Source organism: Balaenoptera ricei, chromosome 6, assembly GCF_028023285.1.
Source record: "Balaenoptera ricei isolate mBalRic1 chromosome 6, mBalRic1.hap2, whole genome shotgun sequence".
Lineage (NCBI taxonomy): Eukaryota > Metazoa > Chordata > Mammalia > Artiodactyla > Balaenopteridae > Balaenoptera > Balaenoptera ricei.
Window position 1 is genome coordinate 1,970,293 of NC_082644.1, and position 24,408 is coordinate 1,994,700.

A 24,408-nucleotide genomic window follows, 5' to 3' on the forward strand; every position below is an offset into this window, starting at 1 on the left:
GAAAATAGAGATGATTTAGAGGCTAGAAGAGAACTTTAGAAAACTTCCACTAGTATTCTCATAGAGAATCAAATACATCAAATCTATGAAACAAGTGCGCTGCTATTGAAAAGAAAAAACACAGGAATGAGAAAGTGCTCTTGAAAATTAAAAATATGATTGCAGATATAAAATAAATTAGTTTGCTGAATAATAAAATAGAATCCCAGGTTGGTAGGCTAAAAGACAGAGTCCAGAAATCTCCCAGAATAAGCAGAAAAAGACAGAGGTAAAACAAGAGAAACCTTAAGACACATGAAGGATAGATCAAAGTCTAAAATCCATTTAACAGGAAATTCAGAAGGAAATACCTGGGATACCAGATAAGTGGTAAAAACAATCAAAAACATAATATGAGAAAATGTAATTTCAGAAGACGGATCCAGGGCTAAAAAGGTTTGAGTCTCTAGATTAAAAATTTCTCCCCAAACAAAAGCAAGTTTGATGAAAAAAAGAAGCCCACACCTAGACACACCCTGGTGAAATTCCAGTGCACCAAAGATACAGGGAAAATCTAAAATCTGAAGGAGGCAAGTAAGAGCCTGACGTCTGAAGCCGATGCAGAAGTGAACTCCTGACTCTCCAACCAGCAAGTTGTGTGACCTGAGGCAAGTGCTTCAGTCTCCTGGTCTGAAAATTTGTGATAATGTTGCTATCCTAGGGTCATTGTCAAGGTAAAGTGTGTTCGTACATTGCTTAAAGAGTACCTGGACATAGAACTGGTTAAAGCAAGTTCTTTTATATCAAGGTGAACACTGAATGCACTGACATACGACCAGTGTCTTCAGTGTTCTTTGATGCTTTCAAACATCTACAGTAAGCAAGTTCTAATGTTATAGGATACTTTTCTTACTAAACTTGTATAGATAAAAAATGTCACCTGCCATATCAGTAAACAAAGGCTGTTGCAGCCACCAAACCCTCAGCCACTGCAGCCCCCCAACGGTGCACCCCGAGGGGACTCAGGATGGGAAAGCACAGGACACTGGCCTCAGAGCTGAGGTGCAGATCAAAGGAATGATTTCAGTGATCCCAGTCTCTTGCATCTTTCCATACATAGAAAATGTTACTAAATTCCTTAACTGGAGATGTCTGGTTTTCTTTAATTCACAGTAATCTTTTGATGTTCCAACTACCTGGTCTTTGTTGCAAAACCCCTATAGATCCTGGATCCCCCCTTACCTCTTCGGAGCAGCCCCTCGGAGCTGTATTTCAAACACTGATAACATAAAAATGCCAACATAACTAACCAAGTTAAGAAGTTATAAAGAGAGAGGAATGGTGGGAAAGGAGTAAGTATGCCATTTCTATCTTTTTATGACAAGAGGGAGTCCAGAGATAGCACCCAAAGCTGATGATAGAGACTGAATGCTTATGTCCCCCACATGCATAGGTTGGAGCCCTAATCCCTCCGCGTGATGGTATTTGGAGATGGGGCTTGTGCGGGATAATAAGGGTGAGATGAGGTCATGGGGAGGTCCTCATGACAGGATTAGTGTCCTTGTAAGAAGAGACACCAGCTCTCGCTCTCTTGCTCTCTCTCTATCCTCTCTCTCCCTCTCTCTCTCTCTCTCCTCTCTCTCTCCTCTCTCCTCTCCCTCTCTCCCCCCCCTCCTCTCCCCCTCTCTCTCTCTCTCTGTCTCCCTCTCTCTCTCTCTCTCTCTCTCTCCCTCTCTCTCTCTCTCCCCCTCTCCCTCTCTCTCTCTCTCTCTCTCTGTCTCTCTCCCCTCCCTCCTCTCTCTCTCTCCCTCTCTCTCTCCCCCTGCCCCCACCATGATGTGAGGACACAGGAAGAAGGTGGCCATCTGCAACCAGGAAGAGAGCCCTGACCAGAAACGGATCAGCAGGAACCTTGATCTTGGACTTCTCAAGCCTCCAGAACCATGAGAAATGCATTCGTTGTGTAAGGTGAGGAGTCTTTGGTATTTTGTTATGGCAGCTCTAATAGATTAAGACAATTGATAAATTAAAAAATAAACTCTTCCCATATTTCCCAGACAAGTTGCATCCCTGATTAAGCAAATATTTTTTTGAGGAGAAGTTTGTCTTTATAGAAGTAACACAGTTCAAAAATATATATAAAGAAGGAATGAGGGATTTATAGTATCCTCATTCTGAAATGCCTAATGAATTAGTGGATTTAAACACTGAGCATCAGTGGATACTAACATCACAAAAATAGAGATAGCAGGACATTATTTGTCTCTGAATAAAACAAAACTCCATCTATAAGAACTCTTGAGAAAACTCATCCTGCCTCTAATTACAAACACTGAGAGAGAAAAAGACTGTTCAAAAGAAAACCTCAGGCCCACAATGACATCACTGATGCTAAAAGCCCAAGATACTGAACCTAGATTTAATACTTGATCTGGGGACTTCCCTTGTTGCGCAGTGGTTAAGAATCTTCCTGCCAATGCAGGGGACATGGGTTTGAGCCCTGGTCCGGGAAGATCCCACATACCGCGGAGCAACTAAGCCCGCAAGCCACAACTACTGAGCCCATGTGCCACAACTACTGAACCCCACGCACCTAGAGCCCGTGCTGCACAACAAGAGAAGCCACCGCAATGAGAAGCCTGTGCACCACAAGGAAGAGTAGCCCCCACTCGTGGCAACTAGAGAAAGCAGGCGCACAGCAACGAAGACCCAACGCAGCCAAAAATAAATAAAATAAATAAATTTATTAAAAAATACAAAATAAAAGAAAATACTTGCTCTAATTACAGTTTCTACCTCTCCCAGAAATGTAATTTTAATCAACCAGTCTGGAATTTTCTGGTCAGCACCAATGAAGTCATCTGCCAAGTGGTCCCTCTCCATCCCCCAGGGGAAGAAGAGGCATGTGCAAGATGAAACCCTTGCAGTCCCCCCCGCAAAACTGGAAATAATTCTTTCTTTTCTTTTGCTAACAGCTCCCTTACTCCACCCTTCTCCCTATGAAAAACTTCCATTCTGATAACCCCTTGGAGCACCCATCTAATTGCTAGATGGGATGCTGCCTGATTCATGAGTCATTGAATAAAGCCAATTAGATCTTCAAATTTACTCAGTTAAATTCCTTTTTTTTAACAAGAGAGAGACAGTAACAGAAGGAAAGAAAGGAGAGGAAACTTGAGAGGTATCCACCAATTGCAATGTGAGGACTTCATTTAGATTCTGGTTAAAGTAAGAAATAAAAATGGAAAAAGAGTGTTTGGGATATTGAGTCAGATACAGCAGTCCACAAAAATCCATGCTCCCCCTCCTGTGGTCCAGAATTGTCACTGCCAATGGCTCAGTCATTGGCTGTCTGGACAATGCCTAGATTTTCCAGAGACTTTTGCATCTGGAGGTGGCCATAAAATTAGTTCTTACCAGTGGAATGTGAGCAAAATTTACGGCAGGACTTCTGAGAAGTGCATGTGCCTTTTCTATTGTTATCTCCCTTCTAAAAAGCTAAGTGCAGAGAATATTAAGACTTGGCGTGTTGGGGCGAGATGTTGGAACCAGAGTATGGAAGAAGTCAACGTACTGAATCACTATTAAGGGTAGCCCACCAACTAGGAACATCTGCTTTGAACTTTTAGAAGAACAAGAAACAGATTTGTATTGAGTTATGCCACTGAAATTAGAGGTTCTAACAGTTACCGAAGTCAGTATTCCCTTAACTAGCACAGAAATTGGTACAGAAGGAGGGGGCTGACATTACATAATTGCACAATGCTACAGTTCCTCTAATCCTTAGAAGCTGTGAATTCCAAGATGTACCATTACTTTATGTACCACTAAATTTTAACACTGACCGTTAAACTACAACATACCATAGATTAGTATATGCATCCTCATTGCAGAGATGTTAGAAGACAAAGACATGAATTACAAAATCAGTGAAACCTGGTATGTATCTTGGGCTGGTGGACAGGTGACAGGCAGTGAGGAACCAGGCATCTCAGACTCCAAAGCTGGAAACCCACGTGATTCAAAGTAAAATGTTTGGTAAAAACTATCTCTTGGGGCTTCCCTGGTGGCGCAGTGGTTAAGAATCCGCCTGCCAATGCAGGGGACGCGGGTTCGAGCCCTGGTCTGGGAAGATCCCACATGCCGCGGAGCAACTAAGCCCATGAGCCACAACAACTGAGCCTGTGCTCTAGAGCCCGTGAGCCACAACTACTGAGCCTGCGTGCCACAACTAATGAAGCCCACGCGCCTAGAGCCCGTGCTCCACAACAAGAGAAGCCACCGCAATGAGAATTCCGCGCACAGTAAAAAAGACCCAACACAGCCAAAAATAATAAATAAATAAAATAAATTTTTAAAAAATAAGCACAGACTCTTCAAAAAACAAAACAACTATCTCTTGCAAGACTAGTAAGCCGATCACATGCCAACTGAGTCATGCTCTAGGGGAAGTGACTGGACAGTTCATCAGCGCCCACTGTCTTTTATTTGCTGTTTTTAGGGAGCTATTACCAAAGAAGAGAGGGAAAGAAAAATATCTTAGGAAAGAACCGGCTGGTTTGAAAGAAGAATTAGAAGAAAGAAGGTCTCTCAAGGCAACTACTTCTGTATCCCAAATAAACAGCGATAAGACTGGAAGGGGAGAAAAAAAAAAAAAAACCTTGCTCGACAAAGACCCATAAAGGATTCTTAGTTAAACAAAAGATCTTAGCCTTACTGCAGAAGTCAGATGAGGATGTCGTTTTCCCAGGCAAGATTTTCAAATAAACTTAAGATAGACTCCACTAATTTGAGAGAGGTGCGTGGGAATTAAAGATGCAGACGTAGTTACCAGTAGAGGGAACTAACTTAGGGCCAATGAACTCAGGAGTTGACATGTTTCTTAGTGAGTTGGATTCCCGAATAAACCGTGAGCTGGCCCCCAAAGGGTTATGTCAGGAGAACAACCATCAGGGCTCTGTACACAGGAGCAGGAAGTGACTTACAGCCTACCCGGCACTGTGCGGTGCTCCTTACACCACACAACTAACCCCCTTTGATTTGGATTTAATTGCCTCTAGCTTCTGCAAGATTATCATCCCCTTCTCCTTTAATTTCCTGTACCATTAATCTCTCCCTGTCTACTGGTGTGGTAGGCTGAATAATGGTCCCTAAAATGTCCATGACCTAATCCTCCGACCTGTGAATACATCACCTTACACAGCAAAAGAACTTGGCAGATGTGATTAAGCTAAAAACCTTGAGATGGGGAGATTCCTTTGTATTATCTGGGTGGACCTGCATGATCACAAGGGTCCATATAAGAAGACAGAACTGTTAAGCAAAAAAGAACCAGGACTTGATGACTTGGGAAATTCTCAGCCTGTCCAGATTGCAAAAGATATTAAAATTAGGAAATTCACTGTCCAGAAAGCATATTCCGACAAGAAAGCCAAGGGTTTGGCTGGATGACCTTTGGCTAGTGCCTTGAACAGATCAAAAGAGGAATCAGGCACACAGGGCGCTCCTGAAGAGGGGGGCATGTGACTCCTGGGTCCCCCCAGCCTTCTCAGTAAAAGGCAGGATATACATAGGATTTTCAGGAAAGACTCTTGTTCAATGGAGTGAATCCCTGTGAGTGCACAGGACACCCACAAGGTACCTAAGAACATTCGTTCAGCAGAAGCACCGCCAGGTTGCGCTGAAAGGGACAGAGAAATGAAAAAGGCTGCAGGACTCGCAAAGCTCTATAGGCAGGCAACCGTCTGTTAAACTACTCAGCTGCAAACACGTGCTACCTTTCATTCAAAAGGAAGGATGTATCCAAGAGAAGAGCCTCAAGCCAAGAGGGCAGAGCCCAGAGCCACAAAGGATTGTTTCCAAGCCTTGAAATCTGATGGCCTTTGCCTTTGTGGATTTTTTAATTTCTTGGGACCCACAAGTGCCCTCTTTTTGTCCTCCATTTTCTTCCTTTTCGAACAGGGATGTTTATAACGGGTACCCTATCCCTGTCCCAACACTCTATTTTGGGAGCAGGTAACTTGCTTTCTAGCTTCCAAGCTACATTGATGGAGAGGAATTTTGTCTGAGGATGGTTCATATGCAGTCTCAGCCATGCCTGATTTAAATAATTTAGGTGATGGGATTTGGATCTTTGGAGCTGATGAGATTTAGATGAAATTTTTGGACTTGAGTTGAGGCTTTGGGAGACTTTGGAATGGGGTGAATGTATTTTGCATATAAAATAGATGAGAGTCTTTGGGGACAGAGGGTAGACTGTGGTAGACAAATAAATGGCCCCCAAAGAAGTCCATGTCCTAATCGCCAGAACCTGGGAATGTTACCTTATATGGCAAAAAGAACTTGCATATGTGATTGATTTAAGGATTTTGAGATGGGAGATTATCCTGGATTATCCAGGGGGCCCGATGTGATTTTAAGAACCCTTATAAGGGAGAGGCAGGAGGTCAGAGGGGAGAGAAGTGCCATGCTGCTGCCTTATAGATAGAGGGGCAGGGGGCACAGGACAGGTGATGCAGGCACCTCTGCAAGCTGGAAAAGACAAGGAAACAGATTTCCCTCCCGAAGCCCCCAGGCATAACACAGCCCTGCTAACGCCTTGATTTTAGACTTTTGACTTTCAGAATTGAAAGAGAACAAATTTGTGTGTTTTAAGCCAATAAGTGTGTGGTGATTTGTTACAGCAGCAACAAGAATTCAGTACAACTGGCATTTACCATCAATTCCATTAAAATAATCAAGTCACTCCCATCCTTGAAACACAGGTAAGAATGAGCCCCTGCCCTGTTTCACCGCTTCTCTTTCCGTGTGGAAACTTGTAGGGTGTACACACACCACCTCTACTTCTTCCCCTTCAAACTCCTAAAGATGATTGAGCTGACCTACCTTTAGACCAGAGTCTGCCCTTCAGCCCCTCTGCCAAACATCACCAACTATGAGCTACTGATTGACAAATCCAAACAGTGCTGTTTAGTTCTTGACTTATTGACCTCTTGGCAGTATTTGAGATTTTCATGCCATCTCTTCTTTGAAAGGGCCTCTTCTCCCTTGATTTCAGCTATACTATTCCCTTCCAAATCTACTCTTCTTACATCCCTAGTCGGGATGAATGGCTCCATCATCTATTTCTAGCTGCTTAAGTAAGAAACCTGGAAGCTTCTGTTGGCTCTGCTCAGCCCCCAGTGGATTCTGGCTCACGCACAGCTGAATTCTACTCTCCTTTGCTATCACCTCTTCCCCTGATGAGAATGAGTTCTGTATTCTGTCATCTGGTTCATGTCATCTGTTCTCTCCTTTTCTTTTTCCACTCTGCTGCCTGCGTAATTCCTCCAACATACAAGCCTAATTATGTCAGTCCCTGGTTTAAAATCCATTAACATTTCTTCATTGCTTTCAGATTAGATCTGCCTGTTTACATTTCATCCCTTTTTAGCTCTCCCAAACACCATAGCTTCACAGTGACAAATGAGTATTTTGATTCTGATGATCTATCTCATACCAGTCCCCCCTCATGTTAGCTCCAAGAGAGCGGGTGAGTTAGGGAACTGGCCTCAATTTCTCATCTGTGAAATCGATCTAGATAATACGGCCCAACTCACGGAGGTGTAAAGGATTGAATGAATTAGTTCTTGTAAAGAGGCCAAGCACAAAGCAATAGGATGCAGGTATTATTATCATTATCTTTATTATTATTATTATTGTTATTTATTCTCCTCAGGAAACCTGAATGGGGCACTGGATTGCGGGTCCTTCCCTGAGTTGTGAGGCAGATGCAAGCCTTAAACTCCTCGGGTTGAGTGGTAACTGTAGCATCAGACCAATTGCACCCAAACATCATATTTTCAAGGCCTCCCTTTCTAGGCATTTATTGAGGACCTACTATGTTCCAGGCACTTGTTATACACAGATGATGGAAAAGTAAACAAAATAAAAAACCCCCTCCTTTAGAGCTTACATTCTGGTGGAGAATATAAATAATAATAAGAGAAGCAAGAAGAACATTGTGTTAGCTAAACAAGAGAGGAAGCGCACAGGGACCAGGGGTTATAAAGCACAGAAGGAGAACGGAGGTTAGATTGTAGATGGGTGGACAGGAAAGCCAGCTAAGAGCTTGACTTTTGACGAAAGATGTGAAGGAAGGGAGGGTCCAGCGTATTCTGTTCTCTGGGAGGTGCTGCGTCTGACTGAGGGACAGCCCAGCCCTGAGGCAGCGTGACGGTCCAGGGACAGCAGAAAGGTCTGTGTGGCTGAACCGAAAGACCAGGGTGACCGTGGGACCAGGGGAAACCACCAAGATAAAGCTAGGAAGCAGGCCCCAGGCACCACGGGAGGACATCGGCTCTCACTCTGAACATGATAGGAAGGCACGGCCTGGTAAATATGCTGGACATTTTGGCCTTATTTAAGTTTCCTTATCTTTATTGAAAATGTGAATAATTCATATACACATTTCTTTTGCTTTGGAAAAAATTTCTTAAAAACAATCAAGAAATGAAACAGTATAAAAATAGTATAAGAAATTATACTCCTGGGCTTCCCTGGTGGCGCAGTGGTTGAGAATCCGCCTGCCAATGCAGGGCACGCGGGTTCGAGCCCTGGTCTGGGAAGATCCCACATGCCGCGGAGCAACTAGGCCCGTGAGCCACAACTACTGAGCCTGCGCGTCTGGAGCCTGTGCTCCGCAACAAGAGAGGCCGCGACAGTGAGAGGCCCGCGCACCGCGATGAACAGCGGCCCCCGCTCGCCGCAACTAGAGAAAGCCCTCGCACAGAAGCAAAGACCCAACACAGCCAAAAATAAATTAAAAAAAAAAAAATACTCCTCGTTTGACAATCTAACATTTTACATATGCTCTTTTTCCCTCTAATACCGATATGACCATTGGCTTTCCGACCAAGGGCTTTTCTGACAATTTGCTGGTGAGACAAAATTAAGTCAAGAGAGTTTAATATTTTTTAGGATGAAAATGTCAACACCCTTTCTTTGAAAAGGTCATTCTGAATCGCATTCATGTACGTTTCAGTTGTGCATTCATGTACGTTTCAGTTGTGCATTCATGAGTATAATTTTCAATTTATAAATCAAAAATAAACATGGTATTAACAAAAGCATAGGCTGTGTCTATGGACAAGCAATTGCCCATAAGTGTTAAAAATAGTTGGCTTGGCTTTTCTCCTGCAGAAAGACTCCTTGATAAGAAACGAGACGCTCCAGCCAAACTACAGTAAGAGTGACAGGCGACAGATGAGCCCCCGGGTCCTCGCCATTTCTGCCGCAGGCTTCTACAACACCTGCTCTTCCGTCCGTCAGAGGAAACCTCGGGGCTGAAGGCACACCAGCTCGCAGCAAATTCCTTCCCAGAATGGCAAGCGCTGAGAAAGAGCGAGTCCAGCAGAAGCAGGCGAGGGCAGACCCGGGATTTCTGTGCCAGAGCAACTGTCCTCCACGCTGGCGTTTTTTCAGCGTCTAAATCCTTCTTTGCTCCAACAGCTGGTTTCCCCCTTTGTCACATTCTTCCTTCCTTTCTGCTTTCCCGGGAGTGGCGGTCGCATGGTCCAGGGCAGGCTCCTTGGCGGGGGCGGCCCCTGAAGCTGGGGGCAGCTGTCCCCCTGTCCCCGCCTGTCCTGCAGCAAACGCCCCCTGTGCAAGTCTGATGCTTCCCCGCCCCGAGTCTCCCTGAGGCAGAGAAAATGCCAACTTTAGGAGAAACAGGGGCTGTCCGTTGTGATTTACGTCAAAGAAGTCTCGAAGCCACTTTTAAATATCGAATTATCCTGGTAGATCTGCCTTTCCCCTCTAATGGAGAAAAAACAAATCAAATGGCCTCATACGGTTTAGGGAAGTCTTTACTTTTTGAAAAAATACCAAACCATTTCCATGTCAACCATCAGAACTTTCAGCCATGCAAAGATTCTTAAGCTTTAATTTATATTCAAACTGTAAAAACTATTGGTTTCCTTCCTGTTTTCCTTTTTTCTAATTAATGTAAACACTTCAAAAAGTCACTTTTTATGGCCCCTTCAAAATTCCCTGAGTTTGCTAAACTGTTCCATAAACTGTATCAAAGTTGCTTTCGTTTTCTGCTACTATAAGCCGTGTGGAATTGTTACGTGTTTTTGAGTAAAGCTCTTCCTGTAGTTGAGATTGTGCCCTCGGAACAGACCTGGGACTGAGTGGGTCAAAAGACGTGACATTTTGAAGTCAGCCAGGCGAAGAGGATGGTTCACAGACGCAGCACACGGCCCACTGTGCTTGGATCTGACAGAGGTAAATCCACAGGCCAGGGCCACCCCGCAGCAGAGGGACTCTGCTTTAAGGTGCTAAAATCAGTGAAGTTTATTTGTAATTCTCCGAATTGAAACATACTGAATTCAGATTCTCTTGAATTGATTATTCTCTATTTTATACCCAAACGACTTCAAAATTTTTTACTCTCATAGGTTCATCAGTCAAGAAAGGATGTTAAAAGATTAAAATGACTTTAGCTCATTGTGTGGGTAACCTTTTTGGCTTCATTTATTTTTGATCGTAAGCGTAATGCAAGCACACAAATTCCAGATATAAAAAGGAAAAAAGAAAAAAGGATTGAAAGTTTTCTTTAATCTCACCCTCCAGATAGAATAACCAGGATGCAACGTGCTTGTTTCTCTTAACAGTATATTTGGGGCACCTTTTCTATTCCACTTCTTGGTATGTTAAAAAGTACATGTTACAAATTATTATGATACATTAGGCAAAGAATAAGGAGGAAGAAGAGTTATAGTCAAAATAATCTCTGATGCCATTTTTAGAAGTAACCCTGCACAGCCACCTTGGGGCCATGTCCCGCTCAGCCCTGCTCACACCCGGTCAGAGGGCACTTGCTCCCAGGTTGACCAATGTCACCCTCCAGGAAAACTTAAAAATGTGTCATTTATGTGCCAGAAAAGAGAAATAACAGACATCAGTATAGATTTACAGATATATATATACATACATATATTATATACATATGTAATGATGATCCTACAAACACTGAAATGTACATTATTTTTATCCTAATCCTGTCTTGAATATAGTCCTGTAACCGCATACTTATTCACTCATCCCGCATCCTTTTTTCCCCCCAGTTTGTGTAAGCCTAACGAACTTTCATTTTGCTGCAGGTGAGTGGGCCTCCAGCTCTTTAAACTGCAATGGGGCCAGGTCAGTGGATTTCGAAGAGAACAAGAAATGGATGTAGTTATTGAATATGTGCTGCTATTTTGATGTAATGCGCTGCTTGTACGAGAAAAGATCTGTCATCCCATTCAAGCCATCGTCCCATCCCTATTTTCCATAAGGAGCTGGCGTGCACACCAGCAGTCTCGAAGGGCTGCTCCCCATCCAGTCCTGTCCCTTTTCTCACAATCTTCCTGGATATTTTGCCACGCTAATTCCTCCAGACAAACCCACATCAGTTTGTCAAGCTCCACAAAAAAAAAAAATGCTGTTCAATTGAGGTTCCATAACATTTGTAGAATATTTTTATGGAGAATTGTTTATGCTACAAAATCAGTCCTTCCCACAGCATTCCATTTATTCCCGTTCTCTGTTCCCTCCTTTTCTTCAGAATAGGTTAAGACGTGCATTTTATGGTTAGTGTTCCTTGAGGTTTTATCTTGTGTCACTACGTGTTGCATCTTAGGTGTGTGTGAATAAATGTGTGTATGTCCACAACTGGACCACATACACATATGCATTAATATAATTAATGTACCACATTACAGTGGACCCCTTCCCTCCCCACCCCACTAAGGTATTTTTTAACTGAGAATGGATGTTAAATTGTGTCCAAAGGCTCATGAATAATCTATGGAGATAGCTACAGAGCTTTTCTCTTTTGACTTATCAATATGGAGAATTAAGTATTAGATCTTTGGGTGTTAATTAAGCCAACCTTTATAACTTGGATAAAACCCAGTTGTCCATGGTGTATTCTTCTATTACCAATAATTTTTCCAGATTTTATGTTACTATTCCAAACACCAATCTGCACTTTTCTCTCTTTATTCAACTGGATATCCATGTTATTCTTTATGAAGAAATGTTAAATGTATTTTGCTTGAATTCAATAAAAAATACCTTGAAATTAATGTTACTGGCTTTTAAGCCCAGAAGAATAAAACTTCTCTACAGCCGGGCCCTAAGAACCAAGCTGAAAATGAGATTATTTCTGCTTAAGATCATAATTACTAACCGTGCCCCAATATCCATTCATAACGTGCATGAAGAAATCTATTCTCAATGTCAACTCTCCTTTTATTACTATTGTGATAAAATTCTATTCATTTTTGTGCACATACAAAAATTGGCAAACATCCCAAGTAGCTGAAGCCTGTGATCAAAAGACCACCCACAGGCTTAGGCTACACATACGCAGCAGATTTAACCACAGTTCATAAAATATAACTCATGAGGGACAAATCTGAAGTTCACTGCTATATACAGATGAACATAACATGTTTAATCAAACAAGGCTTCGGGGCACTCCTGATTCTGTGACATGTGTCCAAGCCACATACAAAGTAAGAGGAAGAAGTAGGAAGACTGGCCATGGTTTGAAGGACACTTGTTCCCAGAATCACCAAATGGGCCAATAAGTGGCTCACTAGGACAATTCTGCAAGCATTTTTTGCCTCTAATTTTATTTGTTTCCTGATCAGATTTCCCAGTTAACTATTTTTTGTGCTGCCCTATGATCCCTGTTTGCTGGTAGACCATGCCAGGAATGAAGGGGGAAGGAAAGTGTTCAGAAAGGGGGTAAGGGAACCAGCTCCTGGAGAATCAGAGGATTTTCAGAGCTTCCTGGGCCCCCAGGGTGAGAAAACATAAAAGAAGGATGAAGGGGCAGGTCTGCACACTCCTTTTCACACCCCTTCCATCACAGAAGCTTTGATTACTTTTGCCTAGAGTTTGTCTGAACAACCAAGGTTCTCACCTTGTAAACGCAAGTTTGTATACCTGTGCACCAAAATATGCCATGTCGTTACTCAGCCTGAAACTGTAAAGCGGACAGATGGGGAATATGGAAATAGACTGACCACAGCCTGGAAGTCTCGGTGACCAAGAAACATCAGTGAGAGCCCTCAAGGATGGAAGTTTCCGCTTAAATACTGAGACGCTTGAATCTGCAGTTTTGAAAAGGGAGCGTGTCCAGGTGCGGCCAATGGAATAAAGGTGTGGTGGACAGCCTCCAACAAGACCACGGATGGTCTTGCCCGTTGGTAGCCACACCCCTGCGGAGCCCCCTCCCACAGTGAGCAGTGCGACTTGTGTCACCAGGGATGCGGCAGACAGGAAGGAATGTGACCTCAAGGCCGGGTCATAAAAGACATGGGGGCTTGGACCTTGCCCTTTCGTGAGTCACTCACTCTAGGTGAATCCGGCTGCCTCGGAGTCCCAAGCCCAGTCCTGCTTTCAGAGGAAGGGAGCCTTGGGCAACGTCTGGACGTCAATGTCACGATACCCTGACCCGGAATCACCAGGCTCAGACCCTACTGCATTCCCGACACACAGAAACGCTGTGGGATGATTAACATTTATTGTTCTGAGACATGAATTTTTTCAATAATTTGCTATGAAGCAGGATGGGAGAGGGGGAGCAGGCCCCCTAGGTCATCTGTAAAGAGAACGGAGATGAAGATGGCTAGAGCTAGGCAGGTAGAATACACATGGGTGCGGAGGAAACACACAAACAGGCTGACGTCACCAGGGCATGGGATGCACCTGGAGTGGAGAGAAGCAGGAGCTCAACCGGAGCCCAAGTCTTAATTGAAAACATGTGGACGGAGGGTGGGCCCCTCAATGCAGGCCTTGGAGAGAGCAGGAATTTGTATACAAAGAAGAAGAAGTAACCATTTGGAAGATGAACTAAGATCCAGTGGAGGGGTCACAGCCCCACCCTGACCTCGGTGCTCACAGAAATGGGCTCTGGGGGTAAATAAAAGTGGACCACACACCATACACCTGCATATGCACAGGTCTCATCCTTAACATCCCCAGAACCTTCCCGTAATAACTTAAGAACCTTGGTCAAGAATCTCTTCTAAGGAAAAGAACTTTTGTGTTCAGATTCTTATAATACTTGTTAAACAAGCATGGTTTGCCGCGTTCGTATTATTCAAGATAAGTCACTTTTCTTTGTCTTTTTGAATAAAATCATATCTATCTTTGAGGCGTCTCAGGACCACAGCTACCTTTTTATTTCTTTTTCTTTATTCTTCTCAAAGCTTCATCACGTCCCGGGTGTTACCCCAGGCTTTGGGAACCGGGCTCTCCAGGGACATGAGGGCGAGGCCTCCCCCTGGTCCATGAACCAGCATGCTCACCACCGAGATTCATGGTGACACAATGTTCTGGCCCCGTGGCCTTTAGCACACAGAGGCTCCCACCGCTGTCACTCAGCCCCCCAGGCCACCGTGCCTAATGGCTCAGTGCCCAGGCGTCCACGGTCAGACCTCGCTCTGATGAGCCCCTGTTCTATCCCGCATGAACCCCCCACCCTTGTGTCCCTCCAGGCTCCAAGGACCCTGCTCTCTCCTGGGCTGTGACCAGCACCTCCCCCAGAAGCACCAGCCCCCACATCCCTGTAGACAACACAACAGCGTTGCTTCCATCTTACACACCCATCAATGTCTTTATGACGGTTTTCACACCTGCAACTTTCAACTTTTTATTTCTACAAAGAGGTGTGAATTTTCTCCTGTGGCCAAGACACAGTAAACATAATATAACTTGGCTACTCTTCCTGGAAAGAGGAATGGGAAGTGTCCTTTCACTGGTTTGGGAATGAGTCCACAACAACAGAAAAGGATGAGTCCCTAGTTTATCAATAACACGTTATGATTCTTTTTGTCACTCTGTGCAGTGACCATTCACTGGGTTGCACTCCCATCTCTTTCTAGAAACTGCAAGGCTGTGCATCTTCCTGGTAGTGTCTTCATAGGAGATGTTAGTATGAGTGTGCAGGCCCTCAACACACACTTTAGGTCGGCTTGTAAAATGAACCCCGGGATCTACAAAAGTTACTGCCTAGGCGCAGTCTGTTGCAGAGGGAAAAAATGCCTAGTGGCTCCTGCATAACTTACTATTAATACCACAATAAAATCTGTTAAAACATTTAGGTGAAGCTTGGGTCATATATGGTAAGCATCCATTTATCTTAAAATGAAGGAGGAGGAGGGGGAGGAGAAGAAGAAGGGGGAGGGGAGGGGGAGGAGGGGGAGATTATTCACTGTCTAGTGGCATTTGTAACCACTTGTGTCCTTGCTCTCAGCGATTCTTTCCTTAACTAAGGTAACAACTAAAGTAACGTCATGGAGCGGTCACAACATTTTGATTCCTATAACCTCTTCCACTTGCACTTTGCCTCAGGACACAACCGAGGTTTCCGTTTAACTTTTGATCATGACATTTTCAAACGCCAAAGGTACAGATATTAATGTCACAGACACAACGATGCCAAGCTGTATCAAACGTTACTGTTTTTCCACATTCCCATCATTCCTCTGTTCTAGAAATACGGCACTAGTCCAAGCCTCTGTTTCCTCCCCCACCACCCAGCTCCCAGAAATGTCTTTCCGGGCCTCACCCTTTCCATCCGCTGTGTCCATGGCCCTGGTCCTGGAGACTGTCTGTCTTATACTCCAGAGAACAAGGCGCCTGTCTTCTGCGAGGGTGACGGGTGGTGTGCAGGACATGGAAACGGGCGGCACTTCTGACTGTTCGGTTGGGGCTCTTTTAGCCAATGCCCTGTCTCAGCACTGGCCTCACCAAACTTGCCAGTTAGAAGGAGCTTCAGGAAGAGGCCAGGTGCCTCCAATTTCAGCCTTTCTGTGACTCTGGGCAATCACTGCTTCCCACCGGCACCTCCTCCGCCAGCCACTTACTTTCCAGTTTGATTAGACCACTCATCTTTCTATTAACCATTTCCCAGCCATTTTGTCCATTTCTGGAGTCTTCTACTGCCTTCTCTCCCAATTTTTATCCTTTTGGGTTTTTACTATTATCTTAAGGGTTTTGGTAAGAAGAAGACATAAGCGCATTTTTTTTACCAGCCAGAGGGGTTTCTCCTCCCCATAAGCAGTGAAACAGCCCACGAATGTATCTATTGATATTTTCAAGAAGGACCGATTATAAAGGACCAGCGTGGCCTGTAAAGTTTCAGAGGAGCCCTTCCTAAGTGGTCCACCATGAGAAAAAACTTCTTTAGGTAAGAACCTGCATCGACTAGAACGATATTATCCAGATGAAGGAAGACTAGGCACTTCATTTCCAAATTTACTGCATCAGGAAGTTTTGCGTGATTATTTTCCGCCACTTATATTTGGCTCCGCTGCCTGACCTTGGAACAGAAGAACTTTTTGTGTTTTGTTATTTGGAAGTTCAAAATATTAGAATATGTTATAACGAGATGCTACAGAATAAGTAATGAGATGGTTGTGAGACATTTTTTTTTTTACAGCCGTAAAGGGTTCATATTGTCCTGAACAGTATTCGTTCGACATTTATGTATTTCGTCAACAAATATTTGCTGGATAGTCAGGATGTGCTAAGCCTTGGGCTGAGAGCTCGGCGTTGCAATGTGTGGAAGATCCAGGCCCTGTGTGTTCATGTCTATTTAATCCCACGATGGACAATGTCCTCAACACACACAAAGTCATATCATAATTTTTAATTAACAAATTGAAGTGAGAGACCAATAGGGCTCTCCACTCAATTTGACAGGTGGCTTAATTTTTAAATAGTTACTGGATATTTTAGGATAATCTACCATGTGACTAAGTTAAATGCACAGAGCAGAAGATTATAGTTAGAAGAGCCTTCTTTAGGAGTGTGGCTTTTTCTCCTTAGAGTCACACACTGAACATTTAATTGATTAAGAATCCATTTAAGGGGCTTCCCTGGTGGCGCAGTGGTTGAGAGTCTGCCTGCCAATGCAGGGGACACGGGTTCGAGCCCTGGTCTGGGAAGATCCCACATGCCGCGGAGCAACTGGGCCCGTGAGCCACAATTGCTGAGCCTGCGCGTCTGGAGCCTGTGCTCCGCAACGGGAGAGGCCGCGACAGTGAGAGGCCCGCGCACCGCGATGAAGAGTGGCCCCCGCTGGCCACAACTAGAGAAAGCCCTCGCACGGAAACGAAGACCCAACACAGCCAAAAATAAAATAAAAAAATAAAAAAAAAACAAAACTCCTAAAAAAAAAGAATCCATTTAAAAGACAGGTGGGGATTTCCAGTCACAAGGTCAGAGAGTAGAGGAACATATGTAAATCCCATATTTATTAGATCCATAAATATAGTTCTCTCTACTCTAAGTGCTTTTAATTTCTAAGAACCCAGCCCTTGGAGCTGGCTTCTGGAATCCCTGGCCGGGGCCGTCTGGGGAAACATGAGTTCAGTTACCAAATATAGTTGAGTGGTGGAAGAGGACAGATGGGGTCTGAGCCCATAGCTGCCTCAAAGTGACCACGGACCAACAGTGTGTCATGAATAAACAAGGCCACCTTCACTCCCCCAGAAAAGAAGAAACGCTCCTCTGAAATCCATCACCTTTTGGGAGTCTTCAAAGTAACCAAGGATTGAAAAGGTCTGTAAAATATATCTTAATATACTAAGTAGTAAAACAACGTTTTTAAAGCTCTTTATTAAAAGCTAAAAATACAATAGTAGCTTGCTAGAAGATGTAACACTGTTTAGAAGATGTTTTGATTTTTCTTTTATTTGGAGAGGAAAAGTAATGGGAATTTTGCAGTCGTTCCCAAAACAGAAAGTACGTGAGATTTACCTGCAGGGTTTTATTTCTACCAATGCTGTCAGAGAGCTGCCTTTTCTATTATAATCTTAAAACTAAATTGGGGCTGTTAATTCCAAAAGGATTAAATGTACTGATGGAGCCCACATTTGTCAAGATCATGTCTGTGTTTTGTTTTATAGAAAATAAGAATGCAGCTAATTCAAACCTTGCCTATACTTAAGCTAAATACCGATGGGTTAAAATGATATACTTTCGGTTTTAGTAACATTTTTAAGTTGTTAATTACACTTTCAAAGAACTTTTTTAATGAGTTGAGAGTAAAGGCAGACATTTTAAATCCTAACTATGCATAAAGTTTGCATATTTTTTTAAAAGATAAAACTTACTAAGGGAAACTATGGTCCAGTCAAATTTAAAACTTACAGTATAATTCTATATCACATGGCTGTAAGTTACACATGAAATTGTCTTGAATCCAATAGATGAGGTTGATACAGAATGACTTCAGGCTCATGTTACTTTTTCAACATTTGCTAAAAATACTAATTACCTTCTAGTACGAGTAATGTGTCGACATCCGGAGCCCATTGCCTGACAATATAACACTGACCAAGTCCGTTCAGTCATGAATGTGCAGAAATGACATCCTTATTACAGAATAGATATACTTTCCAATATACTTTTTCCTCAGAGACAAAACTTGAATGCTCACCTCCGTTATCCAGATTTTAAAAATCAGAGTCTATTTGACAAATTATTGCTAACAGTAGACAAGGCCTAAGAGATTTATCAAGGCAATACGTATGCTGTGAATATATGATTACATACACCCAGAATACAAATCTGTCCTTCTGCATTCCTGTGTCCGATATGGATTAGGGGTCCCGTGTCAGTTCTCTGTCTGAGCTGCTGTTTGTTGCTGAAACTGAAGATTAAAAGGGTCATAGCATACTTTACAATAGAATAGGGATCTGGATTACACGGGACAATTACAATCACTTTGGTTTCTTTACCTCATTTTTTTTAAATGCAGAGGGTAGCATTAGTCAAGTTTCAAAATAAATCTGACACATTCTTAAAGAGATACCACCTGAAATCTCCAGGGCCACGACAAGAGTCTACACTTTGCTAATATGTCTGTGTGTGTATAATACATCAAAGGGAATTGTGTTATCTGAACTCCAGCCAGGAATTCAGGCGTGGAGGTGATGGCCGTGTCCTGGTTAAATTCCAGCAAAGGAAATAAAGACAGCAGAGCAGCTCTGACTCTGACTTGGATCTGTTATATCATATGAGAGAACACAGACACAAGTTTGGCAAACAGGCTTTGAATTTAGGTGAGGGAATGAAGGCCAGAATAAGGACAATGGCAGTGGATGTGGATGATCTGGAAGTAAAATCTAGAATGGATTCAATATGGTGAATAAAGGTGGTATACAAAGAGGATACCAGTAACTCCAAATCCTCTCTCTGGAAACACTTTCTATGGCTGTTGTGGGCATGAAATCAGCTATTATGTTATGTCTCTGCAATTGAGATACAATATACCATCTGGGGAGAATTTAGAAACTGAAGTAAAAATATGCCATGCCTCCCTGTAATGACAATTTACTTAGAGATTAGGAAAGAGTGGAATCCACATGTATTTATCAAGAAGTAGATTATAAAATTATTGTGCATCTTTTTGCATCAAAAAGGGTTTAATAAATTTTTCATATTTGACTTTAGCCCTATAGGGAGGGAAGGAGGGAGGGAGAGAAGGAGGGAGGGAGGGAAGGAAGGAAGGAAGGAAGGGAGAAAGGAAAGGAAGGAAGGAAGGAAGGAAGGAAGGAAGGATTTTAAAATGATGATTAAAGAAGACAATTTAGGTGATACAAACACACTTTGTTTAACCCTTCACGAAGTGGACAGTCTCTTTTGGAAGAGCCTCACCATGAAGAGGAAGGCAGGAAGCTTTTATAGGATAAAGAACAAGGGAGAGAGAAATAGAAAGTACTTGATTGGCTGGGGCTGCAGACTCACCTTTCTGGGGTGAGATGGAGGAAGGAGGTAAGTAAGGAAACCAGTGCTGGTCTGGCTTGGGGCTGGCCGACCGGATGCATGAGTTTCTGTTCAAGCAGAGCGTTTATAGGGACACAAAAGTTCCCTAAGCGTCAGGTTGCTGACACAGTTCCCGGGCAGGAGCAGCTCCGTCTTGGACCTAAAAAGTTATTTCAACAGAAGGAAGAAATTTCATCTAGGAATTGCATGTGCTTCCAGAACAAGGAAAAAGGAAGTTTTAAAGCTTTTTCAAGTTTGGTTTTCATAGTTTGGGTTTTATTTTAAAATATTTTTAGTCTTGAATCTTTGTACCCATAGTTTTTATTACTTGTAGTAATTGTTTAAATATGAAAATAAACAGAAATCAAAATGCCAAATTCAATATTAAAATCACTCAGAATTTCCACTTTTTTCCCCAAAGAATGTGAAAACAGCAACCAAAGATTCCCCTAACCAGCCCATCCTCAACACACCGCAGACGTCATCAGCACCCATTGCTTGACGCGCCATCTTCCAACCTTCCTCCTGCGTTTATCTCTAACTGTATACACATTTTAAACGCCTAGTGAAACGTTGCTACCCCTGTCTGGACTCTCTAAAGCACCTGGCCCATGTGGTTTGGGATACTGAGTGATCATTGGTGCCTGTCAGTCTTTTTGTAACATCAAAGATTTTTCCTTTCAAAATTGTAGTAGCTCATCAAAGTCTCTGCAAAGGAGTCCATAAACTATTGCAAAAGTCCTCCCCTTGTTTAAATTATTCAAGTAAATACCCATAACAAACCCACTGTGAAAAGACAACGTGGCAGTTCCATGCCAATTTCAACCACGTCTACCATTTCCTGGTTCAACTTTGGCCAAACAATTGAATGTTTTTATGCTGTAGGTTGGGTAATCAAAATAATCAAAAGAAAAATAGTGTTCACCCCATCTATTATTCTCAGGATCCAATGGTTCACTACAGATCTTCCTGAGCTCATGATGGGGTTCCCTCCTGGCAGACCTATCACACGTTGAAAATGCATTGAATACACCTCACCTACCAAACGTCACAGCTTAGCCCACCCCACCTTTGTTACCAACCAGGGCTCTTGGCCTCCTTAATCAATAGAAATTGATAAGAGGCCAGATGAGAAATTCAGGCAAGGCTTTATGGGGGCCCCTGCTGCAACAGGAGAAGCGAAACAAGAAACAGGTGCCCTTGCTCGCTCGCTGATGGCGGGGCAGGATGGTTCCTTATATGGGGTGAGGGTAGGAGTGTGTCCAGGGGTCGGCAGGAGGGGTGGCTTAGGTGTTTTGCCCATCCCTTTGGGGGTGGTGTGTGCAGGGGGCATGTGCAGTACCCTGCTTTTGCTCCCGACACCCTGCTTTTGCTCCGGGCTCTTCAGAAGTGGCAGTTGGGTTTTTTGGTCGTTTTGTATCTTTTGTCCAGAATTTGCCCCAGCTGCGCATGCACACAGTTATTTTTAGTCCCTTACAGTTTCCTTGTATTTTATTGCTTGAGGAGAGATGTGTCCAGGTGCAAGCCCTGCAGCAAAGGGTCCCAGGTCCCAGCCTGTCTCACCTTCAAGGTGCCCAGAACACTTCCATCAGCCTGCAGTTGGGTGAAATCATCTAACACAAAGCCTGTTTTCTAGTAAAATGTTGAATATTCCATGTAATTGATTGAATACCGTAGTGACAGTGAAAAGCAGAGTGGTTGTCTGGGTCCAGAGGGTTGTAAGTACGTCAGTTGTTTACCCTCGTGATCGCGGAGCTGGCTGGGCACTGCGGCCGCTGCCCAGCATCTCGAGAGGGGATCAGACTGCACATCACTGGCCTGGGAAAAGATAAAAGCTCAAAATTCCAAGTACGGATTCTACCGAAGGCCTATCGCTTTCACAGCATCGTAAAGTTGATTAGTCCAACCATTGCAAGTTGGATCATCTTTATAGGAAAGCCTGCAGCTCAAAACTTGGAAATCAAGCTTTTGTTGTTTGTAACTGGATTATTCTTCCTCCTAGACTCTGATGCTTCTCATGAGGTGCCTTGTCTTCCCCAACCTCCTCTCAAGTCGGGGAGTTTTTTTTACATTTCAACAGCCTATGTTCCTTGCCACTGGGGACGGTGCAGGGGGTGTCCCACAAGTATTTTCTGACCAACAAAATAGAAGGTTGTCCTGGATAGCACAGATCTTGTTTTCAGATAATTATCCTCCAAAGCCAGCAACTCTCAAAACAAATGTTATTCATAATTTAAAAATTTGTCTATTTTTTTCTATTATTTGTATATTCATATACGTATGTGAATCATATAGCTTTATATGTCTATTACATATTCAGGAGCTCAAAAATAAATGTCTTCCCAAATACCAAGATCATAATGCCAAGACAATTTAAGATGATAGAATTGCTTATGTCAGAATGTGTGATATATGAAATATTAAATGTTCAGTGAAAACTTACACGCTCTATATTTCATAGTGGAATATGGGTCCAACAGAATTCAGATAATGTGAACCTAGGGAGAAGTTGAGAACCGTAAAATTAACAATGAGAAATAATCTATCAACTAAATGGCATAAAATTCCTTGAGAATGGATGAAATATGCACAGGGATGTAACGACGTAGGTGACCATGGGAGCTGACATCTTATAGCAAAATTTCCTTGGGATACGCCAGACGCTGATAGGTCTGCTGAAGGTCAAGGTGGACGGGCAGCCATAATGCCTCCCAGTATTTGCAGACCCTCCCAAGCCTGTGCTTTATTACACGTTTGCTAATGCCTGAGGGTTTGGCATCATCACCTGATGGAGGGGTCTGCCTTCAGAGAACCCCCAGGGCGCCCGCAGCTCCTTCACTGCACAGTCCCCGAGTCTGAGGCACCGCCGGCCTGAAGTGTCCTGCTGTTACCGTCAGCCCCTCACACCCACAGTGAGCTGTCCAGAACTGCTACGGTCTACGGACACCGATGGGAGCCCGCAAGCATCCGTCCATCCCGTCCCATCCCACTTGTACCCTAACAACTCTGAAAGATGATCTGAGGGATAAATCACAGTACAGTTTCCCAAAATCAACTAACAAAAGATTTGAGACCAAACCAAGTATAAGAGAATCAGAACCTGACATTTCCTTGGTTTCCTACTTTTGTCTTTTTTCCTGTTGAAATGGCAGCTTCTTAGGGCAGAGAAGCCCATCTTCCTCACGGCTGTGTCCCCAGCCTGCAGAAGAGGCGCCTAGTGCATAGCCGGCACTCAACGAATCCATGCTGATGAATAAGACAGCAGAGAACCTAAGCCAGAAACATGATTTGTATTGGGTTGGCCAAAAAGTTGGTTACAGAAAAACCTGAATGAACTTTTGGGCCAACCCAATATTTCTATGACTCAGAATTTAACCCTGAGCTCGCCGGTATCCACGCGTCGAAGAGTTTCAACATTTAGAGAATTCCCGACGTCTAATAGCAGGGATGCCAGAAAACAAATGTCTTTCTGGTTCTGAATTTTTTCATGACAAACTTTCTTTGAGGGTAATGAAAACCATACGAATCACTGTCTACTTTTTTTTTTAACGTGGTGTCAGAACTACCACCATTTTGTACTGGTACAAGAACATGTAATGTGTATTTTATGTGTATTCATTAACAGCTATGAACATGCAGCACTGATAACTTTATCAAGTTCTTCTCAGAAAGCAGAGCCCCGGCGATGAGTGACCACTGAAAAGACAGGTGACAAAGCCGGGCAAAGAGCAGAACGATTCGTCACCGAAGAGAGCCTGTCCCAGGGAGGTGCCACGGGGCCTGGGGCTGAGAGTGGGTGGAGGGGACAGGAGGGGCCTCCGGGACAGGAGGGGACAAAATACCTGCAGGGTGTCCTGTGTCTGCTGTGGATGTGTGGATCCCTCTCCTGTCAATTCCCACCCAGGGCTCAAAACTGGTTCAAACACTAGGTGTGGTTTTCTCCTTCACCTGCCACGATCGTGACCCAGACACTGCCAGACGTCCAGCACAGAGAGGCTGTCAGTCAACACCTGCTTTCCTGGCCTTCACAGGGTTCTTAACTAATCCTTAGAGTTCAATAAAATGAATGTTACAACAAAATACCTGCAGAGTGTCATGTTTCAAAGAAGGAGTGAATTGTATTGACTGGAGGATCATAGAAAGTACCAACAAGAAGTGAAATTAAGTAGTTTTCAAGGATGAGCTGGAGTTGGAAAAACACAACAGACGGGAAAGGCGAAAGAAACCACGTGTGCAAAGCTCAGGGGCGTGAAAGAAGACGATATTCAGAGCGGGAAGCAGACGGCTGGGCGTGGGCGCAGCGCCTGTCACAGTGATCGTGGGGGACGAGGCCTGAGACTTCACATCTCGCTGACCATCCAGGGGCGCACAGGTAACCTGCCTGCCCCGTTTGCACCTTCTCTTATTAGCTGGGGGACCACTGGCAAAAAAAGCAGCAAAGGAATGGCACCGCCAAATTCGTGTGATTTCTCCCACCATCCGATCTCCTATTTTAACAGGAATCATCATGTTCCTCCTTGTCTTTGGGTCATTCTTGACTCTTGCCTAATCCCTCCTCCTGGGTTGTAAGATGGTTACAGAAGAGACCATGCCTGGCTCATCTTCGCCCTCCTG

General features: G+C 43.7%; 1 protein-coding gene across 5 annotated transcripts in view; it reads left to right on the forward strand.

Annotated features, from left to right (window-relative positions):
• The first annotated feature begins 17,425 nt into the window (after window positions 1–17,425).
• The window catches only part of PALLD (palladin, cytoskeletal associated protein), a 376,343-nt gene continuing 369,360 nt past the window's right edge, over window positions 17,426–24,408 (forward strand). For all 5 annotated transcript variants that reach the window (XM_059926713.1, XM_059926714.1, XM_059926715.1 and 2 more), the window contains exon 1: window positions 17,426–17,586. The gene's annotated coding sequence lies outside the window, so the exon portion shown is untranslated. The remainder of the gene's footprint in view (window positions 17,587–24,408) is intronic.